This window comes from Mobula birostris, chromosome X, assembly GCF_030028105.1.
Source record: "Mobula birostris isolate sMobBir1 chromosome X, sMobBir1.hap1, whole genome shotgun sequence".
Classification (NCBI taxonomy): Eukaryota; Metazoa; Chordata; class Chondrichthyes; order Myliobatiformes; family Myliobatidae; genus Mobula; species Mobula birostris.
Genome location: NC_092402.1, coordinates 45,780,117 through 45,803,613, shown reverse-complemented (window position 1 = coordinate 45,803,613; position 23,497 = coordinate 45,780,117). Strand labels below are relative to the sequence as shown.

Sequence of the window (23,497 nt, the reverse complement as noted above, 5' to 3'; positions counted from 1 at the left end):
TCTCATAGGCAGCTGCTTACATTCATCAGTTAATTTTACTTGACAAAGTCCACTAGCAAAAACGTTTTATATTGAAAAAGGAAATGAGGAGGTGACTATTGTGTATGTTGGTAGCCAAACATCACAACTTCCAGCTGTGCTGGGCTCCAACACAGGGCCAACATCCAACAGAATTAATACTGTTCATGGTCTTAAATTCCAGACTCCAATCCATCCAGTCACTTGCCAAGCAATTCATGTTTTTTTTTTAAAACACACTAGCATTTTCCATGTTCATAAAAAAATGAAACATCAGATTGTACTGTGTTTCCAATGCTTGTTTTCTCTCATTACAAGTCTCTCAGTTTTTTTTCATTATTCATACTAAATTGAATGCCACTGTCTCTGCTTCCACAGTTCAATAAATTTTCAAAAATGATAATGCAAAGGTGACCAAACCCATCGGGGATGCTGCATGACCTGCTGAGTGCTTCAGGATGTTTGTTTCTGTTTCAGGAGACAGCATCTGCATGCTCTTGCACCTCCACCTAACCTTTCTTATTTTGTGATCTCAAAGCCCTCTTCCACCACTTATCCTCCTCCATCCAACTGGGTGGGACTGCACCCAGCCACTTCCACTTTTATCTATCCCAAAGTAACCAGCAATGGCTTCTCCTCCTCTATTTGCACAGTAACATTTTGTGGCCCAAAAGGGTCTATCCTTGGTCCTTTCTATTAGCTATCACATATTCTCCTGAGCAACCACATCTGAAAACACAGCATCAGCCTCCAAATATAAACTGGAAACAAACAAATCTACCACACAATTATTCACTTTGAAACCTCCACCATCTACAAGTTATCAGATGGCTTGTCTGACATCTGGTATGGATTGAGCAGATAGCTCCACTGACCACTGGGAAGACAGAAGTTAGAAGCTCATGAGGCCAGAATGCAACCTTTCACCAGATGCTTTCAATAGAATCTATTTTCATATAATGAATTTATCACTTCTAAATTCATCTTTTCTTTCCTGCCCCATTACCACTCCTCTTTGCCTTGGACCGTCTTCCCTTTTGCTATCTTGTCACATTTACCTTGCACCCTGTCCTCCCTCCTCTCTTTTGCTGAACCTTAAAACTTACTTTATTTCCAACGTTTTCTAGTTCAGATGCAAACATGATGACCTGAACAGTTAACTTTGTTTTTATTTGTCCACAGATGGCCCTTGATTAGCTGAGTATTTCTTTGTGTCTTTATTTCAGTTTTCTACCATCCACAGTACTTTGCCATTTTTTTAAACCAGAGCCTCAATATTAATGCCATCATTGCTTTCCAAAACTTTGCTGTGTCCTGTCACTTGTATTCTGCAAGGATGCCTGTCAAAATCCTCCCATCCATTTTGTAACATACATAAGAGATTGATAAGGGCAACGGTCTTTTAACTTTCAGTTCAGTGATAGCCTTAATTTTATATTGAGTATGAAGAGAGCTAGATAGACTATCAAAGGAGATACTTGCACTTTGTGCAATTGTACCACTTCCTCATCAATGCCAGCAACATGTCAAGTTAAGTAAATTCTTTAATTATATTCTATTTAATACAACTGGCAGTTGTCAGTGATCAATCTATTACTTCCCAAGAAATCACAATAATGATAGAAAAGTAGAGGGCTATGTGGGAGGGAGAAATTAGATGGATGTTGGAGTGGATTAAAAGGCCAGCACAAAATTGTGGGCTGAAGGGCCTGTACTGTGCTGTGCATTATTTTGGCATCAATGACCAACACAACCTGAGGATTGTGCTGGGGGTAGCCCAGAAATGTCGCCATGCTTCAAGCGCCAACAGAGAACGTCCAACAATCACTAACCCTCACAATACGTCTTTGGAATGTGGGAGGAAACAGGGGTACCCCAAGGAAACCACTACAGTCATGGGGAGAATGTACAAACTCCTTACAGACTGTCGTGGGAATTGAACCCTGATTAATGAGCTCTGGTGCTGTAAAAAGTGTTGCACTAACCACTATGCTACCATGTCACCCACATACGAGTTACCTTATCTAGGCCAGACAAAGATACATCCAGTGCCAGAACTGCTGGCCTTAGGAGAGTAAAAACTAATCACATCTGCTCTTCTGATCTCCATCAGTGATCACTGTCGGAAAATATGTGCATGAACATGTATACTTTTTGAGCCAGGAAAAGATGGGCCCCACAACAAAGTCCTTTCGGGTTTTGTAGCTTCTGCTGAGCTCACTCATGAAAATTAACTTATTGGAGTGAACTACCCAGGGTTAAAATGTTCCAAAATATGCAGACTCATCAAGAAAGATCAGCTTTAACAGCAGCTGAGAGGAAATTGGGAAAGGTGAGTTGAAATAACGTAGATACTCTACAACTCACTCAAAATGATAAGTGCAGTTGTGCCTTTCCTTTTGTGGCCTTACATTGCCTACAATCCTTTACTAAGTTTAATTGATCTTAACTGAAGAGTGATCCTAACTGCAAAAACACCAATTACTTTAAATTTTAAACGTCTATCAAAACGTATGAAGTATTGAATAGCTAATGTCCCAAAAAGTGTGCTAGCTACATAAAACACTAATTCAAATGCCTACTCCACTCTTCCCTTGCATTTAATGATATCAGATGAATCTCTAGGTTGTGTTCAGTTTACATCAAAGTTGTTGGTGAATGCAGCAGGCCAGGCAGCATCCACTAATGCCCCACCTCCCCCTCGTACCCCATCCGTTATTTATTTATATACACACACACACATTCTTTCTTTCTCTCTCTCTCTCTCTCTCTCTCTTCTTTTTCTCCCTCTGGCCCTCTCACTATACCCCTTGCCCATCCTCTGGGTTTCCCCCCCCTCCCCCTTTTCTCTCTCCCTGGGCCTCCTGTCCCATGATCCTCTCATATCCCTTTTGCCAATCACCTGTCCAGCTCTTGGCTCCATCCCTCCCCCTCCTGTCTTCTCCTATCATTTTGGATCTCCCCTCCCCCTTTCAAATCTCTTACTAGCTCTTCCTTCAGTTCGTCCTGACGAAGGGTCTTGGCCCAAAACATCAACTGTGCCTCTTCCTGGAGATGCTGCCTGGCCTGCTGTGTTCACCAGCAACTTTGTGTGTTGCTTGAAATTCCAGCTTCTGCAGATTTCCTTGTGTTTGTGTTCAGTTTACAGCTTTTGTCAACTGCTGTTGTGTAAGTATCAAGCAAGTGCTGGCAGTTATATAGTCTCACCAGAAGTTAATACATTCTGCTTTCAGTTGAGATTAGTTTACAAACCAGGTGAAGAACATAAAGCACAAATACTTGTGCCAAAAAAACACCGATTTACCTGCAAAGCTGGTATGGACAAGTATTTTGCGTGAATAATGTTTACTGGAAAGAACTCAATTGGACCACTTGAAGAGTGAAGTATTTAACTTTTATTGCAGTGCAAATGACTAGCTAATTTGTTAAATAAATGTCATCTTCAGCATGCAAACAAATGGCTGGCTAATTAGTTAAGTAAATGTCATTTTCTGTAGGCAAACAAAGGTTGAAGCTTTCATCCAAAAGCAAACAGTGCCACTACCATTTTTAGTTCAACAAACACCTGGAGGGAGCATTGCCCAGGCTGGACATAAATGCCATTTCATTCACAGCCCATTATTTTGTTTTTAAATTCCAAACTAAAAATGCTGTCAAAACATTCTGCACTAAAGATAAATCAGGGATAACAAATAGCCAATAATATGCTACCAAGGAATTTTTGTTCTTAATCACAGGGTGGCTGACACCACCAGAAATCCATCAGTTTGTTTAAGAGACTCTAAAGCAAGTTATTCAGAATCGACACACATTGAATTTCCCAACTTATTAATGCAGTTATTGAAGAGCCAATGACAAACTGAACCAACTCTCAACACTGTTTTATCCCCCCTTGTTCAATCCCTTCCTACCTATGTTCGTGACACTTCTCATGCTCTGAATTTTTTCAATGATTTTAAGTTCTCTGGCCCCCACCGCTTTATTTTCACCATGGATGTCCAGTCCCTATATATACTTCCATCCCCCACCAGGAAGGTCTCAAAGCTCTCCGCTTCTTTTTGGATTCCAGACCTAACCAGTTTCCCTCTACCACGACTCTGCTCCGTCTAGCGGAATTAGTCCTTACTCTTAATAATTTCTTCTTTGGCTCCTCCCACTTCATCCAAACTAAGGGTCACCTGTATGGGTCCCAGCTATGCCTGCCTTTTTGTTGGCTTTGTGGAACAATCCATGTTCCAAGCCTATACTGGTATCTGTCCCCCACTTTTCCTTCGCTATATCGACGACTGCATTGGCGCTGCTTCCTGCACGCATGCAGAGCTCGTTGACTTCATTAACTTTGCCTCCAACTTCCACCCTGCCCTCAAGTTTACCTGGTCCATTTCAGACACCTCCCTCCCCTTTCTTGATCTTTCTGTCTCTATCTCTGAAGACAGCTTATCTACTGATGTCTACTATAAGCCTACGGACTCTCACAGCTACCTGGACTATTTCTCTTCCCACCTGGTCTCTTGCAAAAATGCCATCCCCTTCTCCCAGTTCCTCCATCTCTGCCGCATCTGCTCTCAGGATGAGGCTTTTCATTCCAGGATGAGGGAGATGTCCTCCTTTTTTAAAGAAAGGGGCTTCCCTTCCTCCACCATCAACTCTGCTCTCAAACGCATCTCTCCCATTTCACGCACATCTGCTCTCACTCCATCCTCCCGCCACCCCACTAGGGATAGAGTTCCCCTGGTCCTCACCTACCACCCCACCAGCCTCCGGGTCCAACATATTATTCTCCGTAACTTCCGCCACCTCCAACGGGATCCCACCACTAAGCACATCTTTCCCTCCCCCCTTCTCTCTGCATTCCGCAGGGATCGCTCCCTACGCAACTCCCTTGTCCATTCGTCCCCCCCATCCCTCCCCACTGATCTCCCTCCTAGCATTTATCCGTGTAAGCGGAACAAGTGCTACACATGCCCTTACACTTCCTCCCTCACCACCATTCAGGGCCCCAAACAGTCCTTCCAGGTGAGGCAACACTTCACCTGTGAGTCGACTGGGGTGATATACTGCGTCCGGTGCTCCCGATGTGGCCTTTTATATATTGGTGAGACCCGACGCAGACTGGGAGATCATTTTGCTGAACACCTGCGCTCTGTCTGCCAGAGAAAGCAGGATCTCCCAGTGGCCACACATTTTAATTCCACATCCCATTCCCATTCTGACATGTCTATCCACGGCCTCCTCTACTGTAAAGATGAAGCCACACTCAGGTTGGAGGAACAACACCTTATATTCCGTCTGGGTAGCCTCCAACCTGATGGCATGAACATCGACTTCTCTAACTTCTGTTAATGCCCCACCTCCCCCTCGTACCCCATCCGTTATTTATTTATATACACACATTCTTTCTCTCACTCTCCTTTTTCTCCCTCTGTTCCGCTCACTATACCCCTTGCCCATCCTCTGGGCTTCACCCCTCCCCCTTTCTTTCTCCCCAGGCCTCCTGTCCCATGATCCTCTCATATCCCTTTTGCCAATCAATTTTCCAGCTCTTGGCTCCATCCCTCCCCCTCCTGTCTTCTCCTATCATTTCGGATCTCCCCCTCCCTCTTTCAAAACTCTTACTAACTCTTCTTTCAGTTAGTCCTGACGAAGGGTCTCGGCCTGAAACATCGACTGTACCTCTTCCTAGAGATGCTGCCTGGCCTGCTGCGTTCACCAGCAACTTTTATGTGTGTTGCCTGAACCAACTTAATGTAGGTTCAGTGCTGATGTTTATGACTTAAGTCTGTGAGGGTGGTAATTAGCTTAGAACCATGCAGCTTAGTGTAATAAACATTGGTGTGCTCCCACTTACCTGTCCAGGTCAATTCTGGTCTTTGGGGCATTCAGCTTAAAGTTATCCAGAGCTTAAAGGGAACAACTGCTTCCCTCAGCTCCACGTTCCAGGAGTGGTATGGATGATCGCCGAATAGAATGACCAAGTCATAGAGAACTCACCTCAGTTCCATCCTTGTGTCACCAAGTCTGTCATTTGGATTCAACTCTAAAAATATTCCTGATAATTTTTACTATGTCAAGCCCCCAAGACCATAAGATACAGGAATAGAATTAGGCCTTGCAGCCCATCAAGTCTGCTCTGCCATTCAATCATGGCTGATTTTTTTCCCAACCCATTCTCCTGTCTTCTCCCTGTAATCCTTAACCCTTTTACCCATCAAAAACCTGTCAACCTCTGCCTTTATTACACCCAATAACTTGGCCTCCACAACTCTCCATGACAACAAATTCCACAGATTCACCACTAGCGGGCTGAAGAAATTCCTCCTCAACTCAGTTTTAAAGGGACATTCTTTTATTCTGAGGCTGTGACAAGAACAGAAAGTTTGTGACTGTGTTGCATTTTGAATGTGAGGAAGTCAAAAGCATGTGACAAATTGATATAGTATTAGTATACTATATATCAATACTATAAATGATACAATGTTATAGAGTATATTAGTGAGTATGTAGACCAAGGAATCTGCACACTCACAATAACTTTCTCCTCCACTGGTCACAGCAAAGGAGTTTACTAACTTTTTTTGAAGCTGGTATTTTGCTCTTTTTTTTAAAAAATAAAATTGTGGAAGTGTATTTTTTTTAGAAATATCTATTTTCTGAGAACAAAAGTTTATTAGCAGATTGAGGAAACAAAATGCAGGCACAGCACAGCACATCAGCAATGAAGATCTTTTAAGCAATTAACATGCCACATAACTATGTTAAATACCTGAAAGTTTATTAACTCATCTATGTGAGTATGTAATGCGTGTGACAAATGAATCCGCAGAAATGGAGATAATGCCTAACTACACAACATGCACGATACATCCAGGCACATTTGCTGTTTATAAAGTGAAGGTCATGAGAGTTGCTGAGCCCTCCTTCATGATGAATAATGCAATCCTCCCCACAGACTCGTGGCAGAATGAATTTCCTTTTTTTATTATTTTAATAGCAATATTAGGATAAAGCAAACCCCAAAAACAATTTTTACAGGATAGCTACCACATGACTGCAATATTTGACACACTTCTTAAGATTATTATTAGGGATAAAGACCACATTCTCATTCTATTGTACGGTATCTTAATAAATGCATTTATTTTATATGCACTTCTCACAGTGGCAATCCTTAAGGGTAAATCTTATGAATTTTCACTTCTGGCACTGAGCTTTGTATAGTGAGGATACATAATGGGAATTCAGAGACAGAGGTCAACATGCCTTGCAGGATTTTCTGTCCGTTAAAATTAATGGATGGAAAATCTCTCAGGGAGTGCTGACCTCTGCACCCAGATTCCTGACATGTGATTCCAGTGTGCACAGTTCTGTGTCAGAAGCAAAAATCCTGAAACTATATTTTAAAGATTCTCAGAGAATAACTACTCTTTTTGGTGATACATATCATTGATTTTTTTTGTTTACTGCCATATGTAAAATATGAGTTATAGCTAATACAGAAATTTGCAATATATAGATGTGCTTTCAAATAATATATCAATTACTCTTGCTAGGATATGCTGCTTTCCTCTCACTACTCTCTTTACCATATCTTATATTTCCATTTAGTTTCTTTCTTCCATTTCAATTTTTTTTGGAGCTTGTTCCCCATTTCTTCTTAGATCTGTTGTTTGCATTAGCAATGAATAATCACAATCTAACTGAAGCTATTTGCTCTGCAGAACTTGCTTTTTCACCCAAATACCCCTACATAAAGATAGAACATGTATCTCAGTATAAAAGTCAGGTGTTTACACTTATTTTAAAATATCTTACTCTCATTGTGGCAGCAAGTTCAATTAACATTTAACAAGAATCAGAATCCAGTTTATTATCACGGGCATGTGTTGTGAAATTTGTTAACTTAACAGCAGCAGTTCAATCAATACATGATATAGAAGAAGAAAAAGAAAAAATATATAATAAATAAGTCAATTACAGTATACGTATATTGAATAGGTTAAAAATCATGCAAAAAACAGAAATAATATATTAAAAAGTGAAGTAGTGTTCACAGGTTCAATGTCCATTTAGGAATCAGATGGCAGAGGGGAAGAAGCTGTTCCTGAATCGCTGAGTGTGTGCTTTCAGGTTTCTGTATCTCCTACCTGATGGTAACAGTGAGAAGAGGGCATGCCCAGGGTGCTGGGGGTCCTTAATAATGGAGACTGCCTTTCTGAGACACCGCTCCTTGAGCATGTCCTGGGTACTTTGTAGGCTAGTACACAAGATGGAGCCGACTAGTTTCACAACCTTCTGTAGCTTCTTTTGGTCCTGTGCAGTAGCCCCCCACCCGCCCCATACCAGACAGTGATGCAGCCTGTCAAGATGCTCTCCACGGTACATCTATATTAGTTTTTGAGTGTATTGAGTGAATAGAGGCACTCTATTCAATGAATATCTACATTAAGCTTGGAGAGGCCCACCATTCCACAAGTAATGAATCTTAATACCACTGCTCTGTGGTAGTTTTGTTAACCATAGTATTTTTTGGGTCACTCACTGTTACAGTCTACTTGCCTTGATTTAATGGTTTGTGTGCTAATTAAAAGACATTTTAATTTTTTTTAAGAAACAGTGAACTAGAAATTGTTCTGCATCTTGGGTAGATCATCAAACTACTGGGATGTTTGGGACTGAGGAGGGTGATGAGAAATTTCCACTAGTTCTGCATGTGGACAAACACAGAAATATCCTATTAAGCATATGATGGTCCAACCCATTGTGTGCAACAGGATTAGCTGTGTACACAAAGAAAGCAAAGACCCTTCCTCCACTTATTCCAAAGGGTGCAACAGCAGGTAGGCCATGGATTGAGAGTCATGAGTGAGATTACAGATTAAGTTTATTTGTCACATGTACTGTACATCAAGCCATACAGTGAAATGTGTCATTTGCGTCAAAGACCGATGCAGTCCGAGGATTGCACTGGGGGCAGCCCGCAAGTGTCGCAAGCTTCTGGCAGCAACGTAGCATGCCCACAACTCACTAACCCTAACCGTACATTAGAGGAACATGCGAGAAAACCCACGCAGTCATGGGGAGAACGTACAAGCTCCTTACAGACAGTGGCGGGGATTAAACCTTGATTGGTGAATGCTGGCACTATAAAGTGTTGCGCTAACTACTATGCTATCATGGTTGTTGTGTGTTAGGCAAGGAAAGGATGGCAGGGAAAAATAAGAAGCTTGGATCTTAAGTTAATTTGTCAGGAAGAAGGGGGCATTGCGATCAGCTGGTTGCGGCCGTTGGGATTGCAATGGTTATGCCAGTGGAGAAGCTGGGCATTTGGGGACAGCATAGGGCAAGGATCCAGTGGTGGGGAACCAAAGGACTTCTATATCATGCCAAGTGTGGGTGGATTTGTACATAATGCATGAATTTTTAAGGAAACTAAATATTCTGAAATTACCAGCTGATGAACATTTAGCATTAGATGCACCCATTACTGAAGAGGAAATAAAGAAAGCAATTTTTTCGATGATTTCTGGTAAAGCACCTGGCCTGGATTGGTATACAGTTGAATTTTATAAATCTTTTTCAGACTTACTTTCTCCCTGGTTACGTAGAATTTTTAAAGATGCTTTATCTGTAGGTAAATTACCACAATCCTTTTATGAAGCATCTATCTCTTTAATTCCTAAAAAAGATAAAGATCCCACTGAATGTGCATCATATAGACCTATATCTGTGTTGAATGTGGATTCTAAAATCTTTTCCAAACTATTAGCAATTAGAATAGAGAAGGTACTACCACAAATTGTCTCCGAAGATCAGACAGGATTCATTAAAAATCGTTACTCACATTTTAATATTAGGGGGCTAATGAACATTGTATACACTACTTCAGTTAAAACTCCAAAATGTGTTATTTCGCTTGACGCCGAGAAGGCGTTTGACAGACGTGAATGGGAATATTTATTTAATATACTTGAGAAATTTAATTTCAGCTCAAAACCTATATCCTGAATTCAACTGATACATCGTTGACCCCTGGCTGCTGTATTTACCAACAATCAGAGATCCCCTCTTTTTTTTTAGGCTTTTTCGAGGTACTAGACAAGGCTGTCCTTTAAGCCCTTTACTATTTGATATTGCCCTGGAGCCCTTGGCAATTGCTATTCGTGATTCACCTAATATATTTGGTATTATTCATGGGAATGGGACATATGAAGTATCACTATATGCAGATGACCTGTTACTATATGTCTCTAACCCAGGGAAATCCATTCCTGCAGTAATAACACTATCTGCTCAGTTTAGTAGTTTCTCTGGTCACAAACTGAATCTTGATAAGAGTGTGCTTTTTCCATTAAATAGGCAAGTTCCAATTTATAGACAATCACCATTTCCCCCGGGATCAATAAAGTATGACTATGACTATTTAGATTGGTTACTGATTATTTTATTTATTTGGGTGTTAAAATTACTAAGAATTATAAGGATCTATTTAAAGTTAATTTTTTACCCTTAATTGATCATGTTAAAGAACTGTTTACTAAATGGTCCCCATTGTCCTTATCTTTGATTGGTCGAATTAATACTATTAAGATGATTACGGAAATTTAGGTAAAGTATCTATTTCAGGCGGTATCCATTTTTATCCCTAAATCTTTTTTTGATATTATTGACTCTAAAATTTTTTCATATATATGGCAGAATAGAAATCTCAGGTTAAGAAAGAAATATTTACAGACATCAAAAAAGGAAGGCGGTTTAGCTTTGCCGAACCTTAGATTTTACTACTGGGCAATTAACATTCGGCATTTAACATTTTAGACACAAGAGTTGGATGAAACTCAAAGTCCACAATGGATGAACCTTGAGTGGGAGTCTGTACAGGGATTTTCGCTGGCTTATATTCTAGGAGCTGTGCTTCCCTTTGCACTTACTAAACTGAATAAACAAATGATAAATCCAATAATTAAACATACAATACAAATATGGTTTCAATTTCGTAATTTTTTTGGATTGAACAAATTTGTCCTGTCAAATTCTATTATATCTAATTTTTTCTTTCAACCATCTAGAATTGATCAAACTTTTCTTCTATGGAAAACAAAGGGAATAACATGTTTTTGTGATTTATTCATGGATGATTGTTTTATGTCTTTTGAACAGTTGTCTAATAAATATAATTTGCCTAGATCACACTTTTTCAGATATTTACAGATTAGAAACTTTCTGAACGCTACTTTATCTACCTTTCCGATATCACATCAAATTGAAGTTACAGAAAAATTTTAGGTTTAAACCCCTATAGCAATTATTTATGATCTGATTATGAAAATACATCTAGGTACATTTGATAAAATTAAGAATGAGTGGGAAAGAGAACTTCAAATATCTTTATCTACAGAGAAATGGGAGAAAATTCTTCAATTAGTTAATACTTCCTCAATGTGTGCCAGACACGCCTTGATACAATTTAAGGTGGTTCATAGGGCTCATATGTCCAAGGATAAGTTTGCTCGTTTTTATTGCCACATAAATCCTGTTTGTGATAGGTGTAATTCCGAGGTAGCTTCCTTGACATATGTTCTGGTCTTGTCCTCTTCTAGAAAAATATTGGAAAGATATTTTTGATATTATTTCAGTAGTTCTGCGTATTAATTTCCAACCTCATCCTATTACTGCAATTTTTGGACTACCAGTGATAGACTCTAGTCATTTATCCTCGTCAGCTTGTCGTCTAATTGCATTTGTTACATTAATAGCCAGAAGATCCAGTTTATTTAAATGGAAAGATTCTAATCCCCCCACTACATTTCAATGGTTTTCCCAAACGATAGCATGCCTAAACTTGGAAAAAATTAGGAGTGGTACTATGGATTCTTCGGTTAAATTTGAAGAAACTTGGAGGCCATTTATTCAATATTTTCATATGATGTAAGTTGACCCTTTCTGAATCCTTTGTAGTAATTATTTTGTTCATGTATAGAGGAGCGGAGTTAACGACAAATAATAATTTTAGCCAAGGTAATATGACAGCCCAAGCTTTGTTTGTCTTTTTTTAGTTTAGTTGTTTTTTTAAATTGAGTTTTTTTTCCTCTTTTTATAAAATTTTTTTTTCATGGTCAGTTACTATGAGATTGGGAGGCTGAACTATATTTGTTACTTGGAATCTGTGCTTGTACATGTTAACTGTTATTATTGTAATTCCCGATCTCTATGTATTATTACTATTATTGTTATGTTTATCAATTTTGAAACTTAATAAAAAAGATTGAAAAAGGAAGGACTTGTGATGAGTTTCAGAGTCAAGGACCAGGTCACAGTGTTCCCTTTGAGCTGCACAGCAGATCTCACCCATCCTGTGAAAGCTTGAGTGACGTATCTGAGTGACCTGGGTATTCATGATCAACAAGACATAGAGCAGAATTAGGTCATTCAGCCCATCAAGTCTGCTCCACTATTCAATCATGGTTGTTTTTTTTCCAACCCCATAACAATGAAACCCCTTACCAATTAGGAACCCATCAATCTCTGCCTTAATTACACCCAGTGATTTGGCTTCCACAGTCCTCTGTGGCAACAAATTCCACATTCATCATCCTGAAGAAATTTCTTTTCATCTCAGTTTTAAAGAGCTATCCCTTTATTCGGAGTGTGCCCCCTTGGATCCTTGACCCTTTAACTAATGGAAACATCCTCTCAATGTCTACCGTATCCAGTCACTTTACTATCCAGGAGATCTTAATCATACCCCCATGTTATTCTTCTCCTCCTCCTAGCGTGTCGCACCAGACAGTTAGCCATTCTTGTCTGGCGTGTGGCGTCAGGATTGGTCTCCTTTCGGATTAACTGGGTCACGATATGAACGTTCCTGACTTGACCCTTTTTTTTTTACGAGGCCGAGTGGCTAGCTCAACGCTCAACCCGGCACAGATGGAAAGCGTGCTCGGGGGGTGGCCCGACTTGGATTCGAACCTGGGAGCCTTTGCTCCAAAGTCCAGCGCTGATGCCACTGCGCCACCAGCCAGCCCTGTCAAACGCTCCTCATACATTTAATTCCTCTGATCATTCTTGAGAACCTCCACTGGAACTTCTCTAGGACATGCAATCTTTTCTTAGATGTGAAGCCCAAAATTGCTCACAATACCCTTGCAGAAAGTTCTGCAGTTCTATGGGATCTACACAGATTGGCTTTTTGATGAAATTCCTGAGTTACCACTCAGGACAACCACTCTCTGCTGAACATTGATGGCTCCTCCGTTGAGATTGTTAAGAGCACCAAATTTCTTGTTCACCTGGCGGAGAATCTCACCTGGTCCCTTAACACCAGCTCCATAGCCAAGAAAGCCCAGCAGCATCCCTACTTTCTGTGAAGGCTGAGAAAAGTCCATCTCCCACCTCCCATCCTCACCACATTCTAGAGAGGATGTATCGAGAGCATCCTGAGCAGCTACATCACTGCCTCGTTCGAGAATTGGACCGTCTCAGATCGCAAGACCCTACAGCGGATAGTGAGGTCAGCTGAGAAGATCATCAGGGTCTCTCTTCCCGCCATTACAGACATTTACACTATACATTGCAACCGTAAAGCCAACAGCATTGTGAAGGACCCCATGCACCCCTCATACAAACTCTTCTCACTCCTGCCATCAGGCAAAAGGTACTGAAGCATTCGGGGTCTCACGACCAGACTGTGCAACAGTTTCTTCCCCCAAGCCATCAGACTCTTTAATGCTCAAAGACTAGACTGACATCTATATCATTTATTATTATATTGTAATTTGTCCTCTACTGTGCCTATTGTCTTGATTATTATTTATTGAACTGCCCTGCACTGTTTTGTCCACTTTATATAGTCCTGTAGTCTAGTATAGTTTTTGTGCTGTCTTACGTAGTCTAGTGTAGCCTTGTGTTGTCTCACTTAGTCTAGTATAGTTTTGTGTTGTTTCATGTAGCACCATGGTCCTGGAGGAACATTGTTTCGTTTTTACTGTGTACTGTACCAGCAGTTTATGGTCGAAATGACAATAAAAAGCGACTTGACTTGACTGAGTTGCACACAAAGGCACTGTATTATGCTGAAGAATTTCAGTTCTTCAAACTCCCCTTTAAGTACAGAATGCAGACCTCTTTCTAAGCTGATCTTAAGAACCGGGAAGAGACATTTGAAACAAGCAACACTAAGGGTTTCATATTTTTTTATTTAAATCTCATCCATATTAATGACTATTGATATAGCAGGGTTTAAATTACTCAGTTGTAATAAGAGTATAATCCAAAAATGTGTATGGAAATAGGATATTGTTTCCAGAAAAGAAAACTACACCTTCTGTGTGATTTAAGAAGGAGAATATAAGTGTTTTCTCTGACAGCTGAATCTCAACCACTCCTTGAAGAGAAACTGCATGGTTAAGTACAGAATGGGAAACCACTTACTTGATAATAATGAGTTGTAAGTCAAATCTCATGCTTACTTTCTACCTAATGAAATAAAACAGCTAATTTCAAAAGAAAGCATTTGTTAAATGTTGCTCACTTTCTGCAAAATGAAGCTAACTTCACTCCACACATTAAAACTGCAGACAGTAACTGCTTCAGTCAACTCAGTCCAGTCATACTATGCTTTCGACACCTTACACCAACCAGCACCAGACACAATCCTGTTCAGTCATGCCTACCACACCCAAATGACTGTCTAGATTTTGACTTGAAAATGCTTGTGTCTGCAGCAGTTATTTGCTTTGACATTTTCAGGAATAAAACACCTACCAGACACTCCCAGCTAAGATATAAATATGACCGATGACACCAAGTGAGACATTAAAAATTTGAAGTAATGGGAAATGTAGTAAAGAACAGAATTGTAGGAAGCTTGTTGACTTCATTAATAAGACCTTTGTCCTATGTGAGAATTTTACGTCCATCATGTTTAAAGTTTTTGGGTTTGGAGTATTTCTGTTTCAGACTCCTGTGGTTAGATGCAGAAAAAAAATCCTCCCTTTACTTTGGACCAATAATTTGTCAATACAGGACACCATTAGAACCATAGAACCATAGAAACTACAGCACAGAAACAGGCCTTTTGGCCCTTCTTGGCTGTGCCAAACCATTTTCTGCCTAGTCCCACTGACCTGCACACGGACCATATCCCTCCATACACCTCCCATCCATGTATCTGTCCAATTTATTCTTAAATGTTAAAAAAGAACCCGCATTTACCACCTCATCTGGCAGCTCATTCCATACTCCCACCACTCTCTGTGTGAAGAAGCCCCCCACTAATGTTCCCTTCAAACTTTTCCCCCCTCACCCTTAACCCATGTCCTCTGGTTTTTTTCTCCCTTTGCCTCAGTGGAGAAAGCCTGCTTGCATTCACTCTATCTATACCCATCATAATTTTATATACCTCTATCAAATCTCCCCTCATTCTTCTACGCTCCAGGGAATAAAGTCCTAACCTATTCAACCTTTCTCTGTAACTGAGTTTCTCAAGCCCTGGCAACATCCTTGTAAACCTTCTCTGCACTCTTTCAACCTTATTTATATCCTTCCTGTAATTTGGTGACCAAAACTGAACACAATACTCCAGATTCGGCCTCACCAATGCCTTATACAACCTCATCATAACATTCCAGCTCTTATGCTCAATACTTTGATTAATAAAGGCCAATGTACCAAAAGCTCTCTTTACGACCCTATCTACCTGTGACACCACTTTTAGGGAATTTTGTATCTGTATTCCCAGATCCCTCTGTTCTACTGCACTCCTCAGTGCCTAACCATTAACCCTGTATGTCCTACCTTGGTTTGTCCTTCCAACGTGCAATACCTCACACTTGTCAGTATTAAACTCCATCTGCCATTTTCCAGCCCATTTTTCCAGCTGGTCCAAGTCCCTCTGCAGGCTCTGAAAACCTTCCTCACTGTCTACTACACCTCCAATCTTTGTATCATCAGCAAATTTGCTGATCCAGTTTGCCACATTATCATCCAGATCATTGATATAGATGACAAATAACAATGGACCCAGCACTGATCCCTGTGGCACACCACTAGTCACAGGCCTCCACTCAGAGAAGCAATTCTCTACTACCACTCTTTGGCTTCTTCCACTGAGCCAATGTCTAATCCAATTTACCACCTCTCCATGTATACCTAGCGACTGAATTTTCCTAACTAACCTCCCATGCAGGACCTTGTCAAAGGCCTTACTGAAATCCATGTAGACATGTCCACTGCCTTCCCTTCATCCACTTTCCTGGTAACCTCCTCGAAAAATTCCAATAGATTGGTCAAATATGACCTACCATGCACAAAGCCATGTTGACTCTCCCTAATAAGTCCCTGTCTATCCAAATGCTTGTAGATTCTGTCTCTTAGTACTCCCTCCAATAACTTACCTACTACCGATGTTAAACTTACCGGCCTATAATTTCCCGGATTACTTTTCGATCCCTTTTTAAACAACGGAACAACATGAACCATTCTCCAATCCTCCGGCACCTCACCCGTAGACAGCGACATTTTAAATATTTCTGCCAGGGCCCCCGCAATTTCAACACTAGTCTCCTTCAGGGTCCGAGGGAACACCCTGTCAGGTCCCGGGGATTTATCCACTTTAATTTTCCTCAAGACAGCAAGCACCTCCTCCTTTTCAATCTGTACAGTTTCCATGATCTCACTACTTGATTCCCTCAATTCCATAGACTTCATGGCAGTTTCCTACAGACGCAAAAAACCTATTTAAGATCTCCCCCATTTCCTTTGGTTCCGCACATAGCTGACCACTCTGATCTTCAAGAGGACCAATTTTATCCCTTACAATCCTTTTGCTCTTAATATACCTGTAAAAGCTCTTTGGATTATCCTTCACTTTGACTGCCAAGGCAACCTCATGTCTTCTTTTATCCCTCCTGATTTCTTTCTTAAGTATTTTCTTGCACTTTTTATACTCCTCAAGCACTTTATTTACTCCCTGTTTCCTATACATGTCATACAACTCCCTCTTCTTCTTTATCAGAGTTGCAATATCCCTTGAGAACCAAGGTTCCTTATTCCTATTCACTTTGCCTTTAATCCTGACAGGAACATACAAACTCTGCACTCTCAAAATTTCTCCTTTGAAGGCTTCCCACCTACCAATCACATCTTTGCCAGAGAACAACCTGTCCCAATCCATGCTTTTTAGATCCTTTCTCATTTCTTCAAATTTGGCCTTCTTCCAGTTCAGAACCTCAACCTTAGGACCAGATCTATCCTTGTCCATGATCAAGTTGAAATTAATGGTGTTATGATCACTGGAACCAAAGTGCTCCCCTACACAGACTCCTGTCACTTGTCCTAACTCGTTTCCTAACAGGAGATCCAATATTGCATCCCCTCTAGTTGGTCCCTCTATATATTGATTTAGAAAACTTTCCTGAACACATTTTACAAACTCTAAACCATCCAGACCCCTAACAGTATGGGAGTCCCAATCAATATATGGAAAATTAAAATCGCCTACCATCACAACTTTATGTTTCCTGCAGTTGCCTGCTATCTCTCTGCAGATTTGCTCTTCCAATTCTCGTTGACTATTGGGTGGTCTGTAATACAATCCCACTAATGTGGCCATACCTTTCCTGTTTCTCAGCTCCTTCTCGGTCATTCTTCATCAACTGAAGATTGCATGATATATTTTTGTTGTATGTATATATTTTTATTTCCCCTCGCTTTACAGCACCAGATGATCACTGAATGGGGTTAAATTCCCACTGTTGCCTGTAAGGAGTTTATACATTCCCCCCATAACCACATGGGTTACCTCTGGATGCTCTAGTTTCCTTCCACATTCTAAGCTGGTGCCAGAAGCATGGCACAGCACAATCCTCATTGATGCAACAATGCATTTTACTGTACGTTTCCATGTACATGTGACAGATAAATGCGCTATGTTATGCAGTAATATATAAAAATGTTCAACTGCACTATGCATAAATTATTACACTATGTGCCTGATGTGGACATCACACAATGAACCTTGACCTCTCAAATTTCTAGCAAATGATTAATTGATTAAAATAAAGGTGATATCCGATTAAATGTTACTCAAGTTGGCTTTCACTGAAATTAGAAAGCTTAAACTCTTGATCTCCTCTAGACTCTAAATGGGATTTAGCATTACCACTGATGAAATGGAGGCACTGGAACACGATGTGACCATCTCCACTTGAAAATGAATTCAGAGTGACTATATTAATTTCACATAGACCAGACAGCCAGCATTTCAATAGTACCTTTCAGGACCTGAGGACGAGGTAGCCGATAAACTACTATTGAAATTAAGTGATGTAGAAATACATTTGTACACAGTAAGTTCCTATAAAATGCAAGGCAGAAAAAACATCTATCACTTTGTAATGGTGATTAAGAGATGATTGTTGGCCACTGCATAGGGGTTACTCCACTGCTCTTTTTCTCAAAAGTGCAAGGAATTTTAAAATTTACCTGAAGATATCTGAAGATAGGATGCAGAAGTGGGCTGAGAAGTGGCAGATGGAGTTCAACCCGGAGAAGTGTGAGGTGGTACACTTTGGAAGGACAAACTCCAAGGCAGAGTACAAAGTAAATGGCAGGATACTTGGTAGTGTGGAGGAGCAGAGGGATCTGGGGGTACACGTCCACAGATCCCTGAAAGTTGCCTCACAGGTGGATAAAGTAGTTAAGAAAGCTTATGGGGTGCTAGCTTTCATAAGTCAAGGGATGGAGTTTAAGAGTCGCGATGTAATGATGCAGCTCTATAAAACTCTGGTTAGGCCACACTTGGAGTACTGTGTCCATTTCTGGTCGCCTCACTATAGGAAGGATGTGGAAGCATTGGAAAGGGTACAGAGGAGATTTACCAGGATGCTGCCTGGTTTAGAAAGTATGCATTATGATCAGAGATTAAGGGAGCTAGGGCTTTACTCTTTGGAGAGAAGGAGGATGAGAGGAGACATGATAGAGGTGTACAAGATAATAAGAGGAATAGATAGAGTGGATAGCCAGCGCCTCTTCCCCAGGGCACCACTGCTCAGTACAAGAGGACATGGCTTTAAGGTAAGGGGTGGGAAGTTCAAAGGGGATATTAGAGGAAGGTTTTTTACTCAGAGAGTGGTTGGTGCGTGGAATGCACTGCCTGAGTCAGTGGTGGAGGCAGATACACTAGTGAAGTTTAAGAGACTACTAGACAGGTATATGGAGGAATCTAAGGAGGGGGCTTATATGGGAGGCAGGGTTTGAGGGTCGGCACAACATTGTGGGCCGAAGGGCCTGTACTGTGCTGTACTATTCTATGTTCTATACAGGTGTGTGTGTGTGTGTGTGTGTGTGTGTGTGTGTGTGTGTTACAATGATGGAATAATGTGAATGAAGAAACAAGAGGCAAGGAGATTTTTGCGTATTTTGAAATCACACTTCAAACCTTCAGATACCACCTCTATAAAACACACCTTCATTGTTACATGGAAGCTGGACTGGTGGTATTATTTCTGATGTATCATTAAGAAGCAGAAACTAGATAAGAAACAGAAAAGGGACAAGCCTAGAAAGGCTCCAATAGTAATGATATTGAAGTTGGAAGAGCAACCATTCATTCGCTTGCTAAAATACCACAGATAAGAAAACCAGGCAAGGGCAAATTCCACACAGCTCAATGACAGAGAAGTGCTAAAGATGGTGCAGTCAACTGGGATGAAGTGAGCAAATGGATCAAAAAGGACTGATAAGTTTACCATTCCACAATCACAACGGGTGGCATTTGAGACTTTGATGAGGGTCATTTCCTGAGATTGAAACATGGGCATACAATTAAGAGATGGACATTGAAGAGAAAGGAAAGTGGGAGAGAGGACAATTTCTAAACATACGTAAATTACACAACAACTCTTCATGGTAGGGTCAAGGAATTACAGCTCAAAATGGTTTATACTCCTCCATAAACTGTGCTATGCCACTATCCCACCAAGAGCCTTATTGCTGAGATATATGTAATCGAAAGATATTGCTGTAACTTAACAAACTTACCAGAAAAAAGTTATCGACTGCCTAGTAACTTTTCAACAGCTGCACTTAGCTTTATCAGCAAATTAGTTTCCACTTTGCAACTTACAACTCTGCAGAATCCTACTGTTTCATTCTTTAATTAGTGGAGATTACTTTCAAAATTATAAATAATTTATTTTTCATCGATCTTAATCAACCTTTCTCAATTTCATATCCCAGTGAGTTATAATGAACTATTTACTGACTGGTTAGTGTAGTACAGTATACAGTTGCCTGACCTGTTCACATAGGGCTCTCTGTAGAGGGTGCTGTTGTGTTCAATGATTGGATGACAAGCACATTCACAGCTCTCGCCCCTGGAAAGTCTATGGACAAGTAGGAGCTGAATGAATGACTGGCACTGTTAGTCAGCCAGTGACCAAGAAATCCAATATGCGTAATCTCCAAAATTTAGAATCCATTCCAGATCACAGGGTGGTAATATCAGTCCGTCACAAGAGGGGACTGTGCGATTGCCTCATCTTGGCATGAACGGGTTCACGTTACAGAGCTTAGCACGTGCAGCTGTGTTAAGGAAACCCAATGGACAGAGTTAATATTGTGTATTTGCTCTTTGCAGTGCTTCATTATCTGGTGATGTGGGCTGCTACTCCCAAACACAGCCTCCTAAAAGCCATCTGGCTTGACATCCAACTGCTCTCTGACCTGCCTGGAGCTAGGTAGAGAGAGGCCAGTGAAACTGAAATTTGTATGTTTCCTAACAGCACTAACTTTTTTTAAAAGAAAGCATTCTCCTTTTACAGCTAATCATGAACAGTCAGGAGCCGGACCATCAGAAACAGGCTTATTATCACTTACATATGCCATTAAATTTGCTGTTATGCGGCAGCAGTACAGTGCAATATGCACAATAAAATTATAAATTGTTTTCTCTCTCTCTCTCTCTCTATATATATATATATATAAATAAATTATTTACACACATCCCAACCATGTACCAGGATGGAGATCAGGATGTCTAAGACAACAACTGCATCTGTACCATTTGGCTTCAGATCAAATAATTCAGCACAAAGTAGACATAAACTCAATCTGGAGAAAAGAGATTTCATTATATTGGTGCTAGAAGACAGATTGGATGTTATAATGCTGGCAGCATCTGGTGTCTAGTTTTCATACTTCAACTAAATGCTGAAACCAACACTGCCTTAAAGTAGAATTATCACTGCAATTTAAGTCAGTGAGGTGCTTTTGCAGCTCTTAAATTGTGCAGTGATTGAGTCATACAATTTAAGATCACTGCTTGACATGGAGATGGGACTAGCAGGTATGAGGGCAAGCAAGCTGTGATTCCCAATGGAAAGGAAATGGCTGATGTTGAACCAGGACATGACTGTTTGTCCCTACACTTTTTGTAATGAAAGAATTTGGTCCACCCACTGTCCAGGCTGATGCAGAAGGAACTGCTGAACACAGCATCACTGCCAGTAGATCAAGGACAGAGAAAATAAATGAGACCTGAAACACATAATGCTAAAAACATAAAGAGTGGGTGTTCTGAAAAGGTTTTTAAAAGATGATTAGCTTTATTGTCACATGTACATTGAAACATACGGTGAAAAGTGTCATTTGCGTCAATGACCAATACGTCCGAGGATATGCTGGGGGCACCCCACAAGCGTCACCATCCTTCCAGTGCCAACATAGCAAACATGCCCACAACTTAAGGTACAGATTTTCTACTATAAATTATCAGCCTTTTCTTCAAATTGGCCACCTTTGAGAAAATTCAAGTAACTATATGATAAATGGAGCTGACAAATTAGCTTCTTTATGATTCTGACAAATGTTAAGTACCTGTAGGCAAAGCTCAATATGTACAAGACCATTTTAGGCTTCTTTAGGCAGAACTCATTTAATTTCTGTCATGGTTCAGTTAAGCAAGAATCTGACTGGAAGCTGCTTTGCAAAATGCCTAAAACTATTAGGCTTTCATTCAGCAACACGTTGCAACCTGTCACAAATTAGTGTTCTACTAAGTAGGAAAGGGGATTCTATGTATGGCTATGGGCATAAATTGGGAATACCAGCATTGCTGAAGATGGATCATTTGGGTCTCATGACTAATCCTTTACAGTTCTTAACAAGATGAAATCCTTTCATGGTTAGCACTATGATCTCAACTTCATTACAGCATTTCTTATTACAAGGCTACTGCAGTGTAGCTGGTAGAGCTGCTGTCTCGTGGCTACAGTGACTTGAGCTCAGTCTTGATCTCCAGTGTGGATTCCACACATGAACACATGGGTTCTCGTCCACATCCCAAACATATGACCGTTGGTAGCATAATAAGCCATTCTTCCGTGTCTGGGTGCTGGAAGGGAACGGTTAGGTCTTGACGTGACAAAGGCATAAAGGAGTCTTCAGGAACAGAATTATCTTGCAGACCAAAGCAAGTGGTCTTTATGATGGAGAATAAATAGATTATAAAGATAAATATTAAAGATTACCTTTATTTATCACACTTACATGTGACAATGTACATGTACTCACTGGAGTTTGAACAATGAGAGAGGGATCTCATTGAAACCTAAAAAATATTGAAAGTCCTACATAGAGTGGACATGAAGAGGATTAGTGGGCAAGTCTAGGACTGGGGGACACAGCCTCAGAATACAAGGACATCCCTTTAGAACAGAGATGAAAAGGAATTTCTTTAGCCAGAGGGTGTTGAAACTGTGGAATTTTTTCTTGCCACAGGTATCAAAGGTTCTGGGGAACAGCCAGGGTAATGGGGTTGAGAGGGTTAATAAATCAGCCATAATTGAACAGCAGAATAGGCTTGATGGATCAAATGGCCTAATTCTGCTCCTACGTCTTATGGCCTTATAAATTGCTCCAAGTATGTGGGTGAGTGGTAAACTCTGGAGGAGGGCTGAAAATTCAGTTCGGAATGAAATACAATAAACGTCTTGTAGATCAACTCTCTTTGTGAGCATGACAATATTTTGAGGAGGCAGAACCAGTTACATCAGGGATCTCCAGAACAATGTGAATTCAGAATGGCTATCAGGGGTTCCTTGAAAAAAAGCGAGCCTGGAGATGAGCTTGGGAAGAAGTTTGAGTTGGTGAAATGTTAGATGGATTAGCAAAGTGGGCATCCTCAGAGAAGAAAGGCATGAGCTCTTCAAACTGGTTTGAGGTAAGGATAGAGAGAGCAGGAGCAAGGGCCTAATGGAAAGTTTGAGAGCTTTGAAAGGAATCTCAGGGTTCCCTTGCTCTCTAGAAGGAACCTAAAACAGTTTGTTTGGAAAGACAGTAAATGTTTTCCTGGCTGGCAAAGGAGACATCAGAAAGTGTAATAAAGGAATGCTTAGAACAAAGAAACTAAGGCATTAGAATACAAGGAGTAGGAGCAGCAGTAGGGCTAATGTCCTACCTCAGTACCATTTTCCTGTACTAT

The 23,497-nt window shown here is 40.5% G+C and overlaps 1 protein-coding gene across 19 annotated transcripts in view; it reads right to left on the bottom strand.

Annotated features, from left to right (window-relative positions):
- Positions 1-23,497, bottom strand: part of raraa (retinoic acid receptor, alpha a) — an 866,000-nt gene that overhangs the window by 36,236 nt on the left and 806,267 nt on the right. The gene's annotated exons all lie outside the window — the stretch shown is intronic.